At 44.1% G+C, this 22,860-nt stretch overlaps 1 protein-coding gene across 2 annotated transcripts in view; it reads left to right on the top strand.

Moving 5' to 3' along the window:
• TRPC4 (transient receptor potential cation channel subfamily C member 4) overlaps window positions 1-22,860 on the top strand; it is a 188,872-nt gene that overhangs the window by 124,164 nt on the left and 41,848 nt on the right. The window lies entirely within an intron of this gene.

The raw sequence follows: 22,860 nt of genomic DNA, 5'->3' as shown, positions 1-22,860 counted from the left end.
CTTTGTATCTTCTTTGTGCCAGGAAATTGCCTCTTGGATTGCTTGTAGTGTCACTTGCATCTCCTTCTGAAGGTTATTAGATTTTTCTTGTTGAAGCATTGATTCGATTGATCTCTGATACACAGGGCTTGTAGAGGTGGAGGATGGGGCTGAGGGTGTTTTAGTTAAATTTGGAACACTCATTTTGTTTCCACCCCCCAAAACTTTTATCAGCTCTAATACTTTCCCCCAATGCCTGCCTTAAACCAAACCATTAATTTTATATTCAATACCACAATGTATATTTTACATAACTCTTATAGTTCTTATCTAGTCTCTGTAATCCAATAGGCTCCCTGAGAAAAAAAGGGAGATCAAGATATAAAAGGGGAAAAAATGTAATCCACTTCTGTTTATAAGACTCACTTCTGGAACGATTGTTCAAAGTCCAAATTTATCGCTCAGTCAGAATTTATAATCCACAAGGTCCTACTATTCAGAGTTGATAGTCCATAGGGCTTTCTTCCAGGGAAGTCACCAATATTTATACTTTCATTGTCCATAAATAGTTCTAATATAAAGAGTTTATAATCCAATAGGCTCCCCAAACAACAAGAAGAAAAAAAGACGAAAAATTGTCCCAAAGTCCAGAGTTGCCAATCTGCCAAAATTATAATCTAAAATGTCTTACTGTTGGTAATTCCTTACCATTCGCTCTGTCTCTAAGTGGTTTGTGGAACTACAGTATTTGTAATCCAAAGAAGCCCGATGACTTTAAAATAGTTTGTAATTTTAGTTGTAATCCATCCTGCAGAAAAAACAGCCCAAGAATTATTTTTCTTTTTCCAGCTGCAATCTACAAGGCTGTGAAGTTCAGGGACATCAAAGGATTCAGTCTGTAATCTGTATCTGGGCTTCTGGCCAAGTTCCCTCACTCCAGACAATATATAAAGACAAAATATATAAACAAAAGTTGGAGTAGTTCTTTTCTTTTACCACTACATGTCAATAGATGTCCACTTTGTAACTTTCCAGTCAGGATTTTTTTTTAAAAAAAAAAACACCTTTGCTCCGATACTCTCCAGGAAAGGTAAGAAAAGTTTAAAAATTTAAAAAACTCCCCAAACTTCTCTCTCTCTCTCTCTCTCTCTCTCTCTCTCTCTCTCTTTCTCTCTCTCTCTCTCCCTCTGTGTGTGTGTGTGTGTGTGTGTGTGTGTGTCTGTGTCTCTGTCTCTGTCTCTTTCTCTGTCTCCCCTCCCTCTTCTCTGTCTCTCTGTCTCTCTCTCGTCTCTCTCTGCCTCTCTCTGTCTGTCTTTCTCTCTCTCTCTCTGTCTGTCTCTGTCTTTTTGTGTCTCTCTCTCTGTCTCTTTCTCTGTCTCTGTCTCTCTCTCTCTCCCCCCTCTCTCTCTGACTCTCTGTCTCTGTCTCTCTCTGTCTCTCTCTGTGTGTGTCTCTGTCTTTCTCTCTGTCTATGTCTCTTTCTGTCTCTCTCTCTCTTTCTCTCTCTCTTCTCTGTCTCTCTGTCTCTGCCTCTGTGTGTGTCTCTCTCTGTATCTCTGTCATTCTCTGTGTCTCTCTCTCTCTGTCTCTGTCTCTCTCTCTCCCCCCTCTCTCTCCTCTGTCTCTCTGTCTCTGTCTGTCTCTCTCTGTCTGTCTCTCTCTGTCTCTGTCTTTCTCTCTGTCTCTGCCTCTGCCTCTCTCTCTGTGTGTGTGTCTCTCTCTCTGTCATTCTCTGTGTCTCTCTGTGTCTCTCTCTCTGTGTCTCTGTCTTTCTCTCTCTCTCTCCCCTCTCTGTCCTCTGTCTCTCTCTCTCTCCTCTGTCTCTCTGTCTCTGCCTCTGTCTCTCTCTGTGTGTGTCTCTGTCTCTCTCTGTCTCTCCCTCTCTCTGTCTCTGTCTGTCTCTGTCTCTCTCTCTCTTATGTCCAAAGTAATTTTATAGTCTTTTCCATTTCCCCCCAAGAAGGCTTAAACCACCCCTTTTTTTCTGGGAGTGGGGATAAAAAAGAAACCTCCCCCCTCTCTTTAGTTCTGGGAGTTCTTTGCTTTTGGGTTGCTTTTTTTTTCAAGAACAGGTTTTACAATCATAGAGGAAGGAAAATAGTCTCATCCAGATTAGACATGTTGCTCACACTTGTTAAAGGCTTTTTCCTCCAGCATACAGCAGCTTCTGACTGGCAGCATGGGAGTGGCCAGTCTTTCTCCTGTTGGTTTCTGAGGGCTTCCTTGGACCAAGCAGGTCAACTGCCATCTCCCCCGTGATCTACAAGGGTCCCCTCATGATTTGTCACCTCTCTGGGGCAACTTCAGGCCCTTTTTGGGGCCCCAGCAGGAAGAAATCAGGTGTGGGAGGCAGAGCCCTGCTTTCTTGCATCCATCTTACTACAATATCAAAACCAGAACCCTCCTACCTCACTTGTTTAGGGGTGGTTTCTGGGGGGTCTTTAGAGCTTCTAAGTTCTTATGGTCTGTCCACACTTCAAAATGAGTTTTGCTGCCATCGAGGAATAGGCTTTTTTTCCCTATACTGCCCACCTGTTCTGACCCGGCTCCCCAAACACAACAGATGCGTCAAATAGTCTCTAATGTTCCTTTTATTTCAGGAACACCAGCAGTTTCACACAGCCTCCAAACAATGGAGTTCACACCCTTTTCCCCTGTATAACTCCCAATACCCAGAGTTATTCTCAGTCTCACCATGCTTGCAGCCAAAAGTTCTTCAAGCAAGCTGGCTATTGTTTAACATAAGACATCCCAATGCTCAGAAGGTGCTTTGACTTCCAGTACCACAGAATCTGCAGAAAAACTCTGGCAAAATTCCAAGGAGAGGTGTCAGGAGTTCCAAATACAAGTGGCTGACCAGCAGGAAAACGAATAGTTGTCTGCCACACCTATTCATCTCCGCCCCTGCAGATGGGGCTCTGTTAGCAGCCGTGACTCTTCTGCCCTGAAGACCACCCCATAGCCTCTCGCTGTTCTCCTCTCTTCTCAGCTTCCACAGCACCCACACATCAATCACTGGCTGACAGGCCACAACACTACCTGCACCCTGCATCAGAGAATTTTCTGGATGTATAAATTCAGGATTTTAGATGGCCTTGTTGATCTTTTTGTAGGAATACGGCTTCCTCTGTGACATCATTGGTATCTGCTTGGATGATGAAGGGGTGGTCAGGATCAGGGTGTTTAAGGATGGGTTCAGCAGTGAATAATTTCTTGAGTTTTTCAAACACTGCTTGGCATTCCATGGACCATTTAAGTAGTTGTTCCAGTCTAGCCTTCCCTTCCTCTTTGGTCTTGAGCAAATTAGTTATTGGCAGGGCTATCTGGGTGAATGCCTGGATAAACTTCTATAAAAGTTTGTGAAGCTTAGGAAGCTCTGCAGTTGCTTTTGGGTGTGGGGTACTTCCCATTCTCCAGCATGATTGGATGGAGAATCCACAAATGGGTTGTCTTAATCTTCCTGCTCCAATAAGACTAAGTCTGAAGTGTAGGTACGCCTCTGCTGTGGTTCTGCACCCTGATTTTAGACTTAGTCTCATGCTCTACAGACACGTTTCTTCAGCTCCAGAAGCAGAAATATTATTACAGGTTGTATAGCTAATTTCCTTACTCTGAAGTTTTAGATCATATTATGCTTTCCTTTTTGACAAAAGACTAAAGATTTCCCAAAATACCTGCCTGCCTAGCCGGGCTGACAGGCTTTGCACGATACATCGTGCACTTCTTTTCCCCCTTATGACCCCCCCCGGGGCCTTTCTTACCTCCTTGAGTGCTTTTAAAGTCTCTGAGGCTTCAATCCACCCTTGATTGCGAAATCACCACTGAGGCGATCCGGGACTTCCCCAGGACACCGCCAGTCAGCCAATCATCGGGGGGATCCGAGAGCAAGTGGCGAGCTCTGGACAGGCCTGGAGGGCTCCTTTTCAGGGCCTTCGGCTTCTCCGATCGTTTGGGCTTGGGGAGATCCGCAAGCGAGCAATAAGCCTCGCTCGGGCCTGGAGGGCTCCTTTTAAGGGCCTTCGGCCTCTCCGATTGTCCAGAATCCTTGAAAGTCGACGCTGCCTCTCCTGATGAAACCGCCAGTCACCTGATCAGCGCGGAGCCACCAGGTCAGGATCAACCTTCGGCCAGCAACAGGAGCCCAGGTGCTTCCTTCAGGAACGAGGGCTCGTTTGCAGTCAATGGCCTTCAGCCCACACAGGCCTCAGCTAGGTAGCTAGCTGCCTCAGAGGCCTTTCCATCATCAATTTTGGCGCGCGTGCGGTTGCGGCCGCCATTTTGAGACAGCTGTTTTTTTGTTTCTTGCCTTTCTTCGTGGGACATTGTGGCTGAATTTAGGGAGGGCAAGCTTGCCCTCACAAGGGTGCACTGCCTGGCAATTGACCCCCACTGCCCCCCCTCACCTGGGCCTTGATTTCCATCCGACTGGGCTCCTTCAGCGAAATTACAACACTGAGGGGGGCACTTTTCACTGAAGTTGAGCCCTCAGAGGCCTTTTTGCCTCAGTATCTTGACTGATTTTACTGCAGCTTGCCAGTTCAAGGTTTCAGTCACCATGGCAGAAAAATCCATCATTGAACCCCCTGCCAAAAAGAAATACAAGGCCTCTACTGAGGTGGAGGGGAGGAGTGTATTAAAGGCCAAAACACAGCTTTCCAAATGAGTCAAACCAATCATGTCATCATACATTGGAGGAGGACTCCCCCAGATTGAGGTTAGTCATTCCAGGCCAGTCAAGCACCGGCACAGCAGGAGGGTCCATATTTGAGCCCTTTTCTACCAACTGGGCCTTGGTCCCAGGGGCCTGGTCTTCCCCCAGGGAAATTCCCCAGGCTGAACCGGGCATCTCAGGGCTAATTCCAGGGACACAGGGGGCAACTGGTCAGAGCACCGTCTCATCGGGGCCTCTACCTTACCCCTACTGCAGCAGGCCTCCGCCCCCCCCCCCCCGAGTCACAAGCATTAGGACCTGAATAATTCCAGGCCATGATAGCTCAGACCGTAGCTCAGTTCATGACCTCTTCTGTTTCACATACCCCCCCAATCAGCACCTCCATGGTCCCTTCCTCACCCTGGATTACCAGGCCTCACCAGGGATGTCTCTTCAGACTCAGAATCGGTAGGATTTGACCCTTCAGGCCTGATCCTGTCAGATGACGAGGGCACCTCTCCATCAGACCCAGCTCCACCTGTTGGTCCTTTTGACCATTCCCTATTTAACTCCCTACTGCTCAAGGCCAGCACAACAGCCAACCTCGCTCAGGAGCAGGAGACTCCAGTTCTGTCTATATCAAAGAACCCTAGTCCCCTGTATGCTGAACCGGTGGTCCCTCAGAAACCTATTCCTTGCCCCCAATTCTTCCGCAACATAGTGCAGAAGCAATGGGATAATCTAGGTTCTGTTCCCAATCTGGGATTTACAGAAAATACCTTGTTCAATGTGGCTCCCTACTGGGTCTCTTTATGGGAAGTTTCCCAAGTGGACGAGCCTCTGAATTCACTGTTTCAAACGCTAGCATCCCAGGGGACATAAACGAGGCACTTAGGCCAGAGGACAAAAAGATTGAGGCTGCTTTACATAGATCCCATCAGGCATCAACCTGGGTTACGAAGGCTTCCACATCCATGGCCTTCTTCGTTCAGGCCTCAGTACTGTGGATGTGTGAACTCCAGGACATGATTCCTCTGGACCAGATCCGAGTTCACTAAAAACTGGGTAAGTTAGTGGCCACATCCCAGTATATGGCTGACGCCTCCTTACACACGGCCAGATACACTGCACGAGCCATTGCGGTGAACATTTCAGCAAGCAGACTCCTGTGGCTAAAGAACTGGTGGGCAGACATCAAGGCCAAGTGGCGTCTCGCTGCTAAGCCTTACACAGGGGGTCACCCCTGTGGCATGGCCCTCGATCCTTACCTAGTAGAAGGTAAGGACAAGTGCAAGACTCTCATTAATGCAACGAGAAAAGGAGATAAGCGCTCGGGGGCCGGATCATTTCAAAGCAATTACCGCAGGCATTTCTTTCGGCCAGCATTCCACCTGGGACTGGGCCCAGGCCTCTCGCACCTCCTTCCAGAGACCGGAGCGACAGCAGGACCATTCCACATACAGACATTGATCACAGGCCCAGACCAAGTGGCTCTTTCGAGGTGCAGGAGGACGGTCCTTCAAACGAGGCAAGTGATCTCATGGACTCCCCTCCTATAGGAGGCCGGCTGTCCCTTTATTCCAACACATGGGCAGCCACTACTACAGGCTCATGGGTGTTAAACACCATTACTCAAGGTCTGATGATGGAGTTTTGGTCCAGGACACCGGACCGGTTCCGGTCTTGCCCTATTTCCACGAACAAGACTACAGGGGCCCTCATGTCAGAGGCCATAGCTCACCTTTTACAGATACAAGCCATAGAGCCGGTACCGCAGGACCAGAAAAGACGAGGGTTCTACTCAACTCCTTTCATCTTTCCCAAGTCTTCGGGGGGCTGGAGGGCAATCCTAGACTTAAAAGGTCTAGATTATTATCTGATGGATAGGAAGACCAAGATGCAGTCACTACATTGATCTTGGCCAGCATCAGACAAGGGGACTTCCTTACATCAATAGACCTTACTGAGGCATATTTGCATATCCCTATTCTTCCCGGTCATCGCAAATTCCTCAGATTTAGCTATGCCCAACGGCACTACCAGCACAGGGCCTTACCATTCAGCCTCTCTTCAGCACCTAGAGTGTTCACAAAGATACTGGCAGTACTGGCCGCCCACCTCAGACAATCTCCAATCAGAGTCCAGGGACGATATATTAATACAATCCTCCTCCTAGCCATTAAAACATTTCAGGAGCACGGGTTTTCTCTCAATTTCCAGAAAAGCCATACCATGCCATCAACTCAGCTCCTCCACCTTGGCGCTATTATAGACACGAACAATTGTACGGTCTATCTATCATGGGACTCCATTCAGGCCCTCGTACATCGGATCCAAAGAGACAGGGTGGTCACATTGGCCTTCCTATCACAACTCCTGGGGAAGATGGTGTCCTGCGTACAGATTGTTCCATGAGCACGTCTTCATGCCCGAGAATTGCAGTGGCTTCTTCCACTCCAGAGGCTTCACATCAGCGCCTCCAACCAGAAGGTCCGAGTTCCACGGTCGGCGCTGATCGTTGGTGGGATTCCCCAGCACTGTCATGGGGCACAGAATTCAGAGAACCAGCCAGGATCACCCTCACCACGGACACCAGCCTATTTGACTGGGGAGCACATCTCCAGTCGCATTGGGCTCAGGGTCGGTGGTCCAAAGAGGTTTTTTTAAAAAAAAAAACAAAAAAAAACAATATAAGCTGGCTGGAACTCAGAGCCATACATCTGGCTCTGGAAAAATTCAGCAACATGCTCTGACCTTCTCTGGGTCCATTTCAATGCCCTGTGGGGATATGCGATAACCTAGGTAGTCTATCCTTTCCTAGTGGAATTCGCATTTTGAGAGTTTGGCATATAGGTGGGCGCTCTCAGTTTCTTTAAAACCGCTCTGAAAAGGTTGACATGTTCCTCTTTTGTTTCGGTGAAGATAAGAATGTCGTCCAAGTAAACAAGGACCCCCTTAAACAGGTGCTCCCTTAGAACATCATTGATTAATTGCATAAAGACTGCAGGGCCCCCTTGTAATCCAAATGGCAAGACTTTGAATTGATAGCATCCCATGGGGCAGTTAAATGCGGTCTTCCATTCGTCCCCTTCCTTAATTCTCACGTGATAGTAAGCTTTCTTTAGGTCTAGTTTAGAAAAAAATTTCCCTTTCGAGAGGTGTGACAGCATGTCTTTCATGAGGGGCAGAGGGTATAGGTTGCTTTCACTGATTGTATTCAGGGCCCTATAATCCACACATAAGTGTAAAGAGCCATCCTTCTTTCTAAAGAGGACCAGGGCAGCCACTTTAAGCTTGGCTGGCTCAATGAAACCTCTCTCTAGGGGTTTTTTTTAATGAATCTTTCCATTTCCTCCTTCTCCTTTGGGCTCATGGAGTATAATCTGGGCTTCGGGAGTTTTGCCCCAGGCTTGAATTCAATGGCACAGTCTGTGGGTCACTGGGGGGGGGAGCTCATTTGCCCTCTCCTCACTGAAAACCTCAGCAAGGTCTCTGTATTCCTCTGGTATTTCTGTTAGTCCCTTTTCCTCTCCCATGGATACTTTTTCTATTCTTGATTCTGGTAGCCTCCCTTGGGATTTTAAGTCCATAGGGTCCCCCTTCGGGAATTTGATTTCTGTCATCCTCCAATTTACCCAGGGGTTCCATTTTTTAAACCATTCCATCCCTAGGATCATTGGGCATTCCATGCCTGGGGTCACCACAAACGTTATGTCCTCCTCATGTTTGCCCAGGGAGAGGTGTATTGGTAGAGTGGCTAGGGTAGCTGGCACCCCCCTTGCTATGGATCCATCTAACTGGCCAAATGAGATTGGTTGTTCCAGTCTCCTCGATGGGAATGCCCAGATTCCCCACTAGTGTCGGGCTAATGAGGCAGCGGGTGCAGCCAGAGTCTATTAAGGCTTTCACCTTCACGGCTTCGGGTATGGGGGGAATTAATATAGTCACTGTCTTGAAGATGGGTGCGATGCATCCACTTACCAGGGGTTCGCCCTCTGAGCTGTCATCTGAGGCGTCCACATGCCCTGCGGTGTAGGCTGGAGTTCTTTCCTCCTGATGAGCAGAGGTGGGGGGGTTCCGCAATTTCCATCATTCTCTTTTTTTTTAATAAATTTTTTTTATTTTCCATTTATTCATAAAAAATACAATTCAATTCACAAGATAAAATAAATTCCTAACCATTGGTACCGCCTGCCCATTCCCCCCCCCAGGCTGCATCCACCCTCTCTAGTACCTTCCCTACTTCTCTCCTCTTTCTCTCCTCCCCTCCTACTCTCTTCCCTCCCCTTCTCCTCTAACCATCCTACTTCCTCCCTGCACCTTCCTCCCCTCTCAGGCAATTTCCATCATTGTCATGGCAGTTTCTTTTGGCTTAGCTGAAGACTTTCCAGATTTGCTGATTGGGGATCTGTCTGGGTTGTGCTGGGGGGGGTTTGGAGCGGCATTCTACAGCTCGATGCCCTTCTCTTCCGCACTTGAAACACCCCATTTGCTTCTTGGGTGTAGCCAATGGTTTCACTGGTTCGTGTGTCAACTCAGGCGGGGAGCGGCTCCATTGTTTTCCTCAGCGGTGTCTCTTCAATATGTCGATCTCTGCTTCCTTTGCCAAGATGTACCATTCCTCAAGTTGGTGTGGGTCCCCTCGGGGCAGGCAAGCATCATATAGGTCATAATTTAGTCCGTCTTTGAAATGGCTAAGGAGGATGTCTTCTGGCCCATTCAGTTTGCTGGCAATGGCCCGGAATTCTTGTGTATATTCAGCCACCGGGCGTTTGCCTTGCCTCATCGTTTTTATCCTTTTTCGGGCTTTGCAATCAGCTGGGGGTCTTCAAATCGTCTTCTCAGAGAGGACATGAAACGGTTGAAGTCGTTGAGTTCTGGGGCATTGGAGTCGTGCAAGTTCACCACCCAATCTGCACCACCCGTCCAGGGCAGATTGCACGATCCGGATGCGGGCTTTGTCGCTGGGAATGTCCCGCCCGTATTCCTCCATGTAGCTGAGGACTTGGGTTAGGAAAAACCCCAAGCGTGTTAGCTCCCCTTTGAATTTCACCTCCAACGGCGGACGTCTTGGAATGGATCGGTGCCTCCGTTGTTGGTGGTAGTGTCTTCCGTCCAGATCGCCATTTGTGGTTCGATAGGTGGTGGGGACTACTGGATCAGCAGATGTTCTGCAGGTTCCACTTCCCCCTCGGTGTCTCTCCCTTTGCGGCTCCAGGATCTGGGGCAGCCGTAGGGCTCAGGATTCTCCTCTCCTAGGGAGCTGAGAGTTCTCTTCATCAGGTCAATAGCTTTCAGTACTCCAGTCTGAGTACGGTGCCCAGCTTTCTCCCTCTTCACTTGCGTGCAGGGATTTCTCCATCTCCTGCTTCCATTCTGGTTGCTTGGCCCTCCGTCTCAGGGTCACTTTTCTTGATTCCTTTCCCCACTCACTCCATTGACCAGCGAGGCTTGTGGTCCCGTGTCTCCACCACTTCTTCTCCTGAGGAATCTGACCTCTCGGATCCCAACATCTGGCAAGGTTCCAATTGGGTCAGTGGCTCTCTTTCCAGGGAGTTTTCCCCCTTTCTTCCTCCATTGTCTGACATGGTAATTTTTTGCAAAATCTCCCAGCAAGGGTCTCCCTTCCAGGTGGATTAATTTTGCAAGTCCTGTCTAATGTAAGGACCCACCCCACTTTGCATCTTAAGAAGACAGAACTCTTGGAATAATTCTTCCAACAGGCATCCTTTATTAAGAGAAAATGGTTGCAGGCGTTCTAGACAGGACTTGGGGTCCAAGCTCTCCCATTCAAGATTTTAAGGGGTTTCCCAGTAGCCCCATCCAATCATCCCCTACTTTCAGCGACAGTCTCAGGCATTACACTCCCACCCCCTTTTCCTTACTGCCGGCTGGATGGAGACTTCAGAGAAAACTATATGAAAGGTAATAGCCCCCTTTGTTATGATTAGGTCTTTTGGTGCTATCCACATTCAGTTCCTTTGAAGTGTACTGAAGGAAGTGAGGGCCATAAAGCCCCTTTGTTCACCCCCTTCCCTTCATCGTATGACAGAATTCCGAGAAGGCAGAAATGGGGTTTTCTTTAGTTGATAACTAGAGATGAAATATAATTGGATTCTGACAGATGCTTTAAGACTGGTTCAACAGCAAATAGTCTTTTTAAGTTCTCAAAAGCAGTCTGACAGTTCATAGTCCATGCTAGTGGTTGGCCCGGTCAAGGCTTTCCTCTCTCTTTGCCTGTTTTTAATAGTTCCATAAGTGGTAGGGCAATTTCGGCAAAGGAGGGGATGAATTGATGGTAGAAGTTGGTGAATCATAGGAAGCTCTAGAGCTGTTTGTGAGTCTTTGGAGGCTGCCATTCAATTACAGCTTTCCCTTTGGTCGGGTCCATTTCAATGCCCTTGCTGGAAATTCTGTAGCCAAGATAATCTAATCGGGTTTGGTGAAATTCACACTTTGATAATTTGACATAAAGTGGACTGCATTATTGTAGGCAACATCTGCGAAAAAGGGAGCAGGTCCATCCAATTCATTTGCTGGAAATTAATAAAACATCTTAAGTATTGCTCAAGTACTGAATTTGAGCATTCTGATTGGCTGTTCCCTTGAGGATGATGACTAGATGACAGTTCCTGGGTGGTTCCTAAGAGGGATAAGAATTCTTTTCAAAATGCTGACGTAAATTGTACTCCCCTATCAGATATGATGCATTGGGGCACCCCATGCAATCTGTAAATGTGCTGCACAAAAAGTTTTGCCAAGGCTTTTGCGGTGGAAATCTTTTGGCAAGGGATAAAGTGCACCTATTTGGAAAACAAGTCAGTAACTCTCCAAGCAATTGTTTCCATTGTTTCCTGGTAGTTCCACTATAAAATCCATGGCTATTTCCCTCCAGGAGGCTGAGAGATTTGCCACTGGTTGTAACATTCCGGGCAATTTCCATTGCAACCTCTTTGCAATTGTGCATGTTCGGCAGCTGGCCATGTAACTTTCTATGTCCTTTTTCATGGATGGCCACCAAAAGTGCCTTTTAATTAAGTGTAATGTTTTTACAAACCCAAAATGCCCTGCTGATTTTGTGTCATGGCAAAGCTGCATGAATGTGACCCTCTGGGTAGTTGGTATATATAGCTTTCCCCCCACCCAAGGCAGTCTATCCTTGATTGTGCACATGTGTCTATTTTTCTGGAACCATTCATCTGCTTCCAAAGTTTTCTGAAATTCGATTCCGGTTTGGCTACCCATCTGTGGTTTTAATTTAGCTTGGGCTCTGGTAGTTACTGGCACTTGGGCTCTGGTAGTTACTGGTTCTGCCATAAGTGATTTAACATCAATGGCTCACGTGCTGTTATATTGGGGCATGTGAGATACTGCATCTGCCAAGAAGTTCTCCCCCCCCTCCACCGGCAAGTGCTTGCGTTTAAAGTGGAATTGGTGAAAATATTGGGACCAGCGGGCTTGCTTGGGGTTGAGCTTCCTGGGTGTTTTCAAGGCTTTCAGATTTTTGTGGTCTGTCCACACCTGAAAAGGGATTTTATTCCCTTCAAGGAACTGGTGCCACATAAGTAATGACCAATGTATCCCTTATGCCTCTTTCTCCCACACGGGCCAGCGCTGTTCCATTTCAGTGAGTTTCTTGGATGTATACGTGCATGGTTGCAATACCCTTTCATCGTTTTCTTGTAATGGTACAGCCCCCACTGCCACATCACTTGCATCCGCCTGTATTATGAAGGGCTTATCCATGTCTGGATGCCTCAGTTTGGGTTCGGCAGAAAAGAGTCTCTTTAATCTCTCAAACACCACTTGGCATTCCATTGTCCATTTTAGTGGCTGGCTAGGTTTCACTGAGGATTCTCCCTTCGTTTTTAGTAAGTTTGTGATGGGCAGGGCTATTTGGGCAAATGAGGGAATGAATTGGTGGTAAAAGTTTGCAAAAACCCAGGAAACTTTGCAGCTGCTTCCTTGTGTGAGGTGCTGCCCATTTTAATACTGCTCTGACCTTCTCTGGGTCCATTTCAATGCCCTGTGGGGATATACGATAACCCAGGTAGTCTATTCTTTCCTGGTGGAATTCGCATTTTGATAATTTGGCATATAGGTGGGCAGCTCGCATTTTCTTTAAAACCACTCTGAAAAGGATGAAATGTTCCTCTTTGGATTTGGTGAAGATAAGGATGTTGTCTAAATAAACCAGGACCCCCTTAAATAGGTGCTCCCTTAGTACCTTGATTAATTGCATAAATACTGAAGGGGCCCCTTGTAGTGTGAATGGCAAAACTTTGAATTGGTAGCACCCCATTGGACAATTAAATGCGGTTTTCCATTAATCCCCTTCCTTAATTCTAACATGGTAATACAATACCCTTAGATCAAGTTTACTGGAAATTCTTCTTTTCGAGAGGTGGGATTACATGTCCTTCATGAGGAGTAGGAGGTATAGGTTGCTTTCACTGATTGCATTCAATGAGCGACCAAAATTTGGATGGCGACCAAAATTGCCGTTTAATTAAGTGCAATGTTTTTACAAATCCAAAATGCCCTGCTGATTTTGTGTCGTGGCAAAGCTGCATGAATGTGACTCTTTGGGTGGTTGGTATATATAACTTTTCCCCCACCCAAGGCAGTCCGTTTTTCATTGTGCACACATTTTTGTTTTTCTGGAACCATTCATCTATTTCCAAACTTTTCCAGAATTCAATTCCAGTTTGGCTGCCCAGCTGTGGTTTTAATTTAGCTTGGGCTCTTGTGGTTACTGGCGCTACCAGTTGTGATTCTACCATCATCGGTTTAGAGTCGGTGGCTCACGTGCTGTTATATTGGGGCATGCGAGATAGTCTAATGTAAGGACCCACCTCACTTTGCATCTTAAGAAGACAGAACTCTTGGAATATTTCTTCCAACAGGCATCCTTTATTAAGAGAAGATGGTTGCAGGTGTTCTAGACAGGACCTGAGGGCCCACCCCTACCGTTCAAGGTTTTAAGTGTTCCCAAGCAGCCCCCCACCCCTCCGTCCTTCCAGCGACAATCCCAAGCATTACATTTCCACCCCCTTTTCCTCACGGCCGGCGGAAGGAGACTTCGGAGAGGAGTACATGAAAGGTGATGGCCATATTGTTATGGTCAGTCCTCTTGGTGAGATCCACATTCAGTCCCTTTGAGATTTTAATGAAGGAAGTGAGAGCCATAAAACCCCTTTGCTCATCCCTATTCCCCTTCGTAGTATGACAGGCTAGCAGCTTCCTCCGTCACTTCAGTGGGGTTTTTGTGGGGGTGAGTTTTGACATTGTCCTCTCCCTAGCACTCATCTTCTTCTTGATCACTGCCTTGATGAGACATCTCTTCCATGGTCCCCACAGTAGGGCAGGTGCCTCTCTGGGTTGACTACTTTGCAGATTCTGCCTAATGTAAGGACCTGCCTCAGCTATTCCCCCAGGAAAGCACACTCAGGAATCAAGCATTGTGTCAAGGTTCCAACTAAAGAAACCTGTTAGAGAATTTTAATTTCTCTGTTGGTAAAAATAAATCAGAAGCTCTCACAGTTGACTGAATTTAGCTGATCCAAATAACCTCTTTATATTCATATCAAAATATTTACAATACCATACATTCTTCTTTACAGCAACATAGCACAATGAAGACTTCTTACAGAGAGATAGAGACAGACCCTGAGAGTGAATTAAAAAAACAGCTCCTAACTCAATACCTTTTTTGCACAGACTCAGTAGCACATTTCTCGCATTGGCTGACTGAGTTACCACATGACTCTTCCTGCTCATGAATATTCCAGCACTCCTCTCTTCATGATAGGAAGAGACATCAGACCTATTGACTTAATACATTCTCCATAGTGAACACCACCCAATGGTTTAGTCATCATGTCTGCCAAATTATCCTCAGAAGAACAATGATGTAAACCAATCAATTTTCCTTTTACAGCTTCCCTGACATTACAATACTTAATGTCTACATGTTTACTTCTGTTCTTCACCCTGTCACCAGTTGCCATTTTTATACAGGCAGCATTATCTTCAAATACCTTTACAGATTCTTTTACATTAATATTTAAATCTTGCAACAACTGTACATACCATGTTACTTCAGAACACAATTCAGATAAAGCAATGAACTCTGCTTCCGCTGCTGAAATAGCAACAGTTGTTTGTTTTCTGGACTTACATCCAATCAGAGTCCCTGCAAACAATATTATAATCCCAGAATTTGATTTCTTTGTGTTTATGTCATTTGCATAGTCACTATCGACATAACACTTTAATTTCAATTCCTCAGTAATCTGTATTTGAAGACCCAAATTTATGGTTCCCTTTAAATATCTGAGAACCCTTTTTACACCCATCCAATGTAATTTTGTAGGTGCAGCAGTAAAATGACTCAAAATGCTTACTGCACAAGCTATGTCTGGTCTGGACCACTGTGATAGATATAACAAACTCCCTATTGCTGAGTGATATTTCTCTTGATCACAGGTTTTACCTTTGTCCACACTTAAACTATTATAAAAATTCATACTCATGGGTGTGGGAGCAGTATTGCAATCTTTCATATTATATTTTTCCAATAACTGCTCAATTTTTCTCCTTTGACTGAGAATATAACCACCTTTTTCATTTTTCTGTATCTCTACACCGAGATAATTTTTTATTTCTCCCAAATTCTTTAATTCAAATTTCTTTCCTAATTTATCAGAAAATTCTTTGACTTGTGATGCATCCTTTGCGATGAAGCAAAGATCATCCACAAATGATAACAGTAGACAATTCTCTCCTTGTAACTGTCCAGTATATATACAATTATCAGCTTTGCAACTTTTAAATGCAAGATCCTTTAAAGCAGTATCTAAACAGATATTCCAGTTTCTGGCTGACTGCTTCAGCCCATAAATAGCCTTGTTTAATTTATATACCATGTTAGGTTTTGCAATTTCATTCCCTGGTGTTTGAATCATATACATTTCTTCCTCTAACTCAACATTGAGGAATGCAGTTGTGATATCAAAGTGCCAGATTTTATGCTTATATGCCACTGCCAACACCAGTGCTAATCTTATACTCTCACTTTTCACAGTTGGCGCAAATACTTCATCGTAGTGCACATTCTTTAATTGTGAAAAACCTTGTGCCACTAACCTGGCCTTATACTGTTATCATTATTTGGCAATACCTTTTTCTTATATACACACTTACAACCCACAGCTTTGGATTCCTGTGGCAAAGTCACTGATTTAAATACTTCATGGTCTCCCATGGATTTCATCTCTTTATCCATGGCCTCCTTCCAGCTTTCTTGTTCAGCTTTTGGTAATGCCAACACTTCTTTATAACTTCTTGGCTCATACCACACATTGCAAACCTTTACCTTGCTGGCAGAATACCTGTCAGGCGGAATTCCTTTGTTACATCGCTCTGACCTACGTGGTATTAACTGCTCCTGTGTCTCAAGTCTTTCTGGCTTCATGTCTTGTTCAGCCTCTCCTCCCTGAACATTGACATCTTCAATAATCATTTTTCCATCATTAGATGAGTTATTGTCATTAAATAGATCACCGTCATTAAGTGAGACATACCCAGAATTTGCATTAATTCTGTCCCAATTTTGTTCTACAAAATTAGCAGACCTTGAAATTATAATTCTTTTACTTCCATCGCTAAAGCGATATCCTTTTGACCCTGGCTCATAGCCCACAAACTTGAGCTTTCTTGCCTTTTGCTGTCCCTTTCTTCTGATTGCCTTCAGAATATGTACCCATGCAGTACTTCCAAAAATTCTCAAATGTGCCAGTGATGGCTTTCTCCCATATAGAATGGCATATGGAGGAACTCCACAGTCTGTTAACTATATAATTGGCAGTCAATATGGCTTCTCCCCAATATGACCTGCTCATACCAGAATCCTCTAATAATGAATCTTTCATTGTTTGCAAAACACCATTCCTTCTTTCAGCTACATCATTCTCTACTGCTGTGTAAGGATTTGTACGTCTGTGTCTTATCCCCAACTTCCCCAACTATTGTTGGAATTTAGTTGACATAAATTCAGTATCTCTGTCAGTTTGCAACTGACACACTTGTTGTCTGTACCTTCTCTCTATAAAATTTACCCACTGTTTGAATTGTTGTAGCATCTCTGTCTTACCTTCAAGCAAGTAGCAAAACCCATATCTGCTGTAATCATCAACAATTACCAGTGCATACTTTGCTCCTCCCAAACTGGCTTGCATAGGTCCCACCAGATCTACATGGACCAGCTCTAGAGCTCTTTTTGTTTGTCTTGTGCTATATTTACTAACTGGGAATGCCTTTGACTTTGATGCTTTGCATACTGCACAGTCCAAATCTGTTTTGCATCCCTTCAAATTTAGCCCTTCTGCAAATTCTTGCATTTGCTGCAAAACCTTAAAGCTTGCATGGCCAAGTCTTCTATGTAGAAGATGAATGCATGAATTGTGCTCTGCAATATTCTTAAATATATGGGAACATTGAACCTTTTGTCCCTGCAATACAAATAGATTATCTTCCTTTATGCCTTCTGCACAAATATTCCTATTCCTCTTGATGAGACACTTCCCATTTACAAAACTGGTGTCAAAACCTTGTTTGTCTAAATTAGACACACTTAACAAATTATGTTCCATCTCAGGTACACAAAGCACATTTGTAAACTTTGATTCCAAATATGGAATTTTTACATCGCCTCTCCTGATGACTTTTGCTTTCTGGCCATTTGCCAAAGCCACAGCTTCTTGTGCTACTGGAACAAACCTGCAAAATAATTCAGTGTCATTAACAATTGTTTGACTTGCCCCACTATCTATTAGCCACTTGTCTCTGTTGTTGCTATAGCAAACTTTTGCAACACCAAAATGTTCCTTTTGCAAATCAGTCTTCTTTGCTTACACAAATGTCCTTCGCTGCAAATTGTTCCTCTGCAAACAGTTCCTTTTCAGATGTGTGCTTGCATTGCAAACGTAGCAATTTTTCTGTTGCTGAGCCCTCTGCTTGCACAATCTTTCCTTTGTTGCAACTTGGTCTCATCTGCTGCTTGTTCTTTCTCCGGAGACTTGCAGTCTGGACCCCCTCCTCAGGAATTTCATCTCCTTGTGGCTGCTCCTAAAATGGCGCTTTTCTTCTTCATTAAGCAAACATGCCTTTAAAGCCTCAAAATTTAAGTCTTGCTCTTCTTTACACTCAAGTATCGCAGAAACTGTGTCCCAGGTTTTATCTAAACACCAATAAAACCTTCTGGGACTCAGGGAATTTAATCCCACATTGTTCTAAGTCCAAAAATAAACTTTGCATTTTATTTAAATGCTGTTCCACAGATTCACCTGGTTGCAAACAGGCCCTGTAAAGTTTTCTTGACAAACCAACTCTAAAATTCCCCTTAGGGATTCAATGCAATTAAATGTAACACTTCCCTCCCCTCTCCTATGCAATTGATCACACTAACCAATGGGAACAATTGGCGAGCTCTGTGAAACGTCTTCTCTCCACCTTTCATCTCCTATGGGAATGACCTTGGTTCCCACGGGACCACTCCATGTTTAGTCTAGCAATGCTGTAGTTTTCTTCCCCCTCTTCCCCCCCACCTGTGGCAACTCAGAATGACAAAGATGGTTTCAGCCAGATTCATTTCAGAAGTTGATACAGTGTTTCATAGAGGATCTTTTACTGAAAGTGATTGCAGAGTAAAAAGGCGGAATCTGAAATTCCTGTGCAAAGCTAAAAGTCCCATTTCTTCAGCCCCACCCTACACCCCAGTCCATCAGGAGCCAATCCGCTGACGTGAAGATGTTATGAGAACTTCTGGCTGAAAAGGTGATAACCAGTCAGCTTCCCAAGCACCTGTGAAACCAGAAGAAATCCCCCCCTCTTTAATTCCCATGTGAATACAACAAAGAAAAAGTAGCAACAAAGGTTAGAATATAAGAATATCCTCAATCCACACTCATATGTGCTCCCCCTCCAATTTCTTATGGCAGCATTCCTGACACATATTTTGCAAACCACAATAACATCAGTCTCTTTTTCCCTGGCTATTTTTTTTCATGATTACTTCATTTACAAATTAAACATTTCAAACTTTTCAAAATGTTCTAAAATGTAAAAGATTTTTCTAAAAATTAAATTAAAAAAATAATTTTTAAATCAAAAATTTAAAAGTTCTAAGTCATTTCAAATTTTCAGAACTAAAAAATGAATTTGTTTAAAAAATTAAAAGGATTTATTTTCAAACGTTTAAATTTTTTTATTTAAAATTAAAATTTTCAAACATTTTCAAATTCCCCAAAATTTAGAAGATTTTTTTAAAAAAATTAAATAAAATTTTCTGTTTTAAATAATAGTCTTTTAAAATAACAGAGTTGAAAGGGATCTTGGAGGTCTTCTAGTCCATCTAGTCCCCTACACAAGCAGGAGACCAAATTTCATTCTGGATAAATGGCTGTCCAATCTCTTCTTAAAGACCTCCAGTGATGGAGCACTCACAACTTCTGAATGAAAACAGTTCTACTGCTTAATTGTTCTGTCAGTTTTAGCAGTTCTTAGTTCCCTTTTGATCCCTCCTGTGGCCAATGTTGATGTAGAACTTAAATACAAGTGAGGTTGCCCTCTAGATATAGCCTGTAATTCACAGCTGTATTAAAAATGACAGATGAATAAAAACTGAAAGGAAAAATAAAATCTCAGCTGAAAAGAAAAAATAGTATCTCAGCTGAGAGTAAAAAATTTAATATCAGCTTGAATTTAGTGTAAAAGATTGTAAAAAAAAATAATGTCAGGGCTGCCTCTATTCAAATCTTAGGAAAGAAAAATCCTTCACTCCATAGATTTAGAGAGAAAGGTACTTTTAGTAGGAAAGTAGTAACTGCAGTTAATTCAGGCAAGATCTGAGGCAAAATAGCACCCAAAGCATCTAATTGTAAAAAACTCCCAAACCCCACCCCCTTGTAACTAGGCAACCAGAGTTCACACAATGGCCAGAAAATGTTTTGAGAAAGTCTTCGAATCAGGTGCATTGTCTCTGGTTTCTGCATATCAAAGCTTAAAGAAACAACCTTGAAAAGATAAGCAAAGTCCAGGCTGGCTGCTACAAAACTTCATGAAATATTTCCATTGTTTCTGTCTCCTCCAGCGAGCTTCACCCCCTCAAGTGCCCATTACCCATTGCCTCCCTTCTCCATTACCATGGCAGCTGACAGCAAGCAGGCAAAAATGGAGATTGACAAATAATTTGTAATAATACTGAAGAGGTTCTTTCCTTTAAAATGTTGTGGTCTTTATAGTTTGTAAACCACAGAAGAAGCAAAGTGATAATTGCAGATGAACAGAATCTGTGGTGTCTTATTGCAGTTTACAATCCTTGTAAATTTGTATCAGCCAGAGAGTCAACAAAGTCTTAAATAAATGATTTGTTTTTTTCAGGATCATCCAATATATAAAAATTAATATTCAGTTTATTCAGGATAATTTAGTTCATAAAAGTATAAAATACAGTTGAGAGATTATAATTCTTATAAATCCTTATAAATAGATTTGCACCTAATTCATTTTGCAATTATATTCTCAATTCTCAATCAGAATAGAGCTGGAAGGGACCATAGGTCCAATCTCCTGCTCAAGCAGGAGATCAGATAGGTGGCTGTGAAGTGTAAGGACCCACTCCACTTTGCATCTTAAGAAGACAGAACTCTTGGAATAATTCTTCCAACAGGAATCCTTTATTAAGAGAAAATGGTTGCAGGCGTTCTAGACAGTACTTGGGGTCCAAGTTCTCCCATTCAAGGTTTTAAGGGGTTCCCCAGTAGCCTCACCCAATCACCCCCCTCTTTCAGCGACAGTCTCAGGCATTGCATTCCCAACCTCTTTTCCTTACTGCCGGCTGGATGGATACTTCAAAGAAAACTACATGAAAGGCAATAGCCCCATTCTTATGGTTAGCTCTTTTGCAATACACACATTCAGTTCCTTTGAAGTATACCGAAGGAAGTGAGGGCCATAAAGCCCCCTTGTTCATCCCCTTCCCTTCCTCGTATGGCAGAATCCAGAGAAGGCAGAAATGGGGTTTTTATAATTGATAACTAGAGATGAAATATAATTGGATTCTGACATCCTGCCCCTCAAAAATATGACAGATCCACCTGAAAGAAAACAAAACAGGTATAAACTTTAGTCAGGCTTGTTAGGGTATTCTGTGTGAAACTTCTTTAATAGCTTTGGGGCTCTGACATGATGTTTATGGACCCACTCGTTTTGTGAGGGAGGGAGGTGTTTCCAGGCAACTAGGTAGTGAGTCGCTCCATGATATCTCCTAGAGTCAAGGATTTCCTTTATTTAGTCCGTGACCGTCCAGACAACAGTATTCCAATTGCTTTCAGGCAATTCCACTATAAAATCCATGGCTATTTCCCTCCAGGGGGCTGAGGGATTTGCCACTGGTTGTAATAGTCCTGGCGATTTCCCTTGCAACCTCTTTGCAGTCGCACATTTTGAGCAGCTGGCCACATAACTTTCTATGTCCTTTTTTATTGATGGCCACCAAAATTGCCGTTTAATTAAGTGTAAAGTTTTTACAAATCCAAAATGCCCTGCTGATTTTGTGTCATGGCAAAGCTGCATGAAAGTGACTCTTTGAGTTGTTGGTATCTGCCAGGAAGTTCTTTCTCCCTGGTAAATGTTTGACCTTAAATTGGAACTGGTGAAAATGCTGGGACCAGCGGGCTTGCTTGGGATTGAGTTTCCTGGGCGTTTTCAGGGCTTCCAAATTTTTGTGATCAGTCCACACCTGGAAGGGAATTTTGTTGTTTTCCAGGAACTGTCGCCATGTGAGTAATACCCAACATATCCCATATGCCTCCTTCTCCCATACCGGCCAGCGCTGTTCTGTTTCCGTGAGTTTCTTGGATGTATATGCACAGGGTTGCAATACTCCATCATCGTTTTCTTGTAATAGAACAGCCCCCACTGCCACATCACTTGCATCTGCCTGTATTACGAAGGGCTTGTCCATGTCTGGGTGTCTTAGTACTGGTTCGGCAGAAAAAAGTCTCTTTAGTCTCTCAAATGCTGCTTGGCACTCCATTGTCCATGTTAGTGGCTGGCTAGGTTTTACTGAGGATGCTCCCTTTGTTTTTAGTAAGTTAGTGAGGGGCAAGGCTATCTGGGCAAATGAGGGGATGAATTGGCGTTAAAAGTTTGCAAAGCCCAGGAAACTTTGTAGTTGCTTTCTTGTGCGGGGTGGTGCCCAATCTAATACTGCTCTGACCTTCTCTGGGTCCATTTCAATGCCCTGGGGGGATATGCGATAACCTAGGTAGTCTATCCTTTCCTGGTGGAATTCGCATTTTGAGAGTTTGGCATATAGATGGGCAGCTTGCAGTTTCTTTAAAACCGCTCTGACAAAGTTGACATGTTCCTCTTTTGTTTCGGTGAAGATAAGAATGTCGTCCAAGTAAACAAGGACCCGCCCTTAAACAGGTGCTCCCTTGGAACGTTATTGATTAATTGCATAAAGACTGCAGGGCCCCCTTGTAATCCAAATGGCAAGACTTTGAATTGATAGCACCCCATGGGGCAGTTAAATGCGGTCTTCCATTCTTCCCCTTCCTTAATTCTCACGCGATAGTAAGCTTCCCTTAGGTCTAGTTTAGAAAAAAATTTCCCTTTCTAGAGGTGTGACAGCATGTCTTTCATGAGGGGCAGCGTGTATAGGTTGCTTTCACTGATTGTATTCAGGGCCCTATAATCCACGCATAAGCGTAAAGATCCATCCTTCTCTCTAAAAAGGACCGGGGCAGCCACTTTAAGCTTGGCTGGCTCAATGAAACCTCTCTCTAGGTTTTTTTTTTATGAATCTTTCCATTTCCTCCTTTTCCTTTGGGCTCATGGAGTATAATCTGGGCTTCGGGAGTTTTGCCCCAGGCTTGAATTCAATGGTACAGTCTGTGGGTCGGTAGGGAGGGTGCTCATTCGCCCTCTCCTCACTGAAAACTTCAGCAAGGTCTCTGTATTCCTCTGGTATTTCTGTTAGTCCCTTTTCCTCTCCCATGGATACTTTTTCTATTCTTGATTCTGGTAGCCTCCCTTGGGGTTTTAAGTCCATAGGGTCCTCCTTGAGGAATTTGATTTTTGTCATCCTCCAATTTACCCAGGGGTTCCATTTTTTTAACCATTCCATTCCTAGGATCATTGGGCATTCCATGCCTGGGGTCACC

Source organism: Crotalus tigris, unplaced genomic scaffold (assembly GCF_016545835.1).
Source record: "Crotalus tigris isolate CLP2741 ecotype Arizona unplaced genomic scaffold, ASM1654583v1 scf7180000023637.1517150, whole genome shotgun sequence".
In the NCBI taxonomy this organism is placed as follows: domain Eukaryota; kingdom Metazoa; phylum Chordata; class Lepidosauria; order Squamata; family Viperidae; genus Crotalus; species Crotalus tigris.
This window is presented reverse-complemented; position numbering and strand designations above follow the sequence as displayed.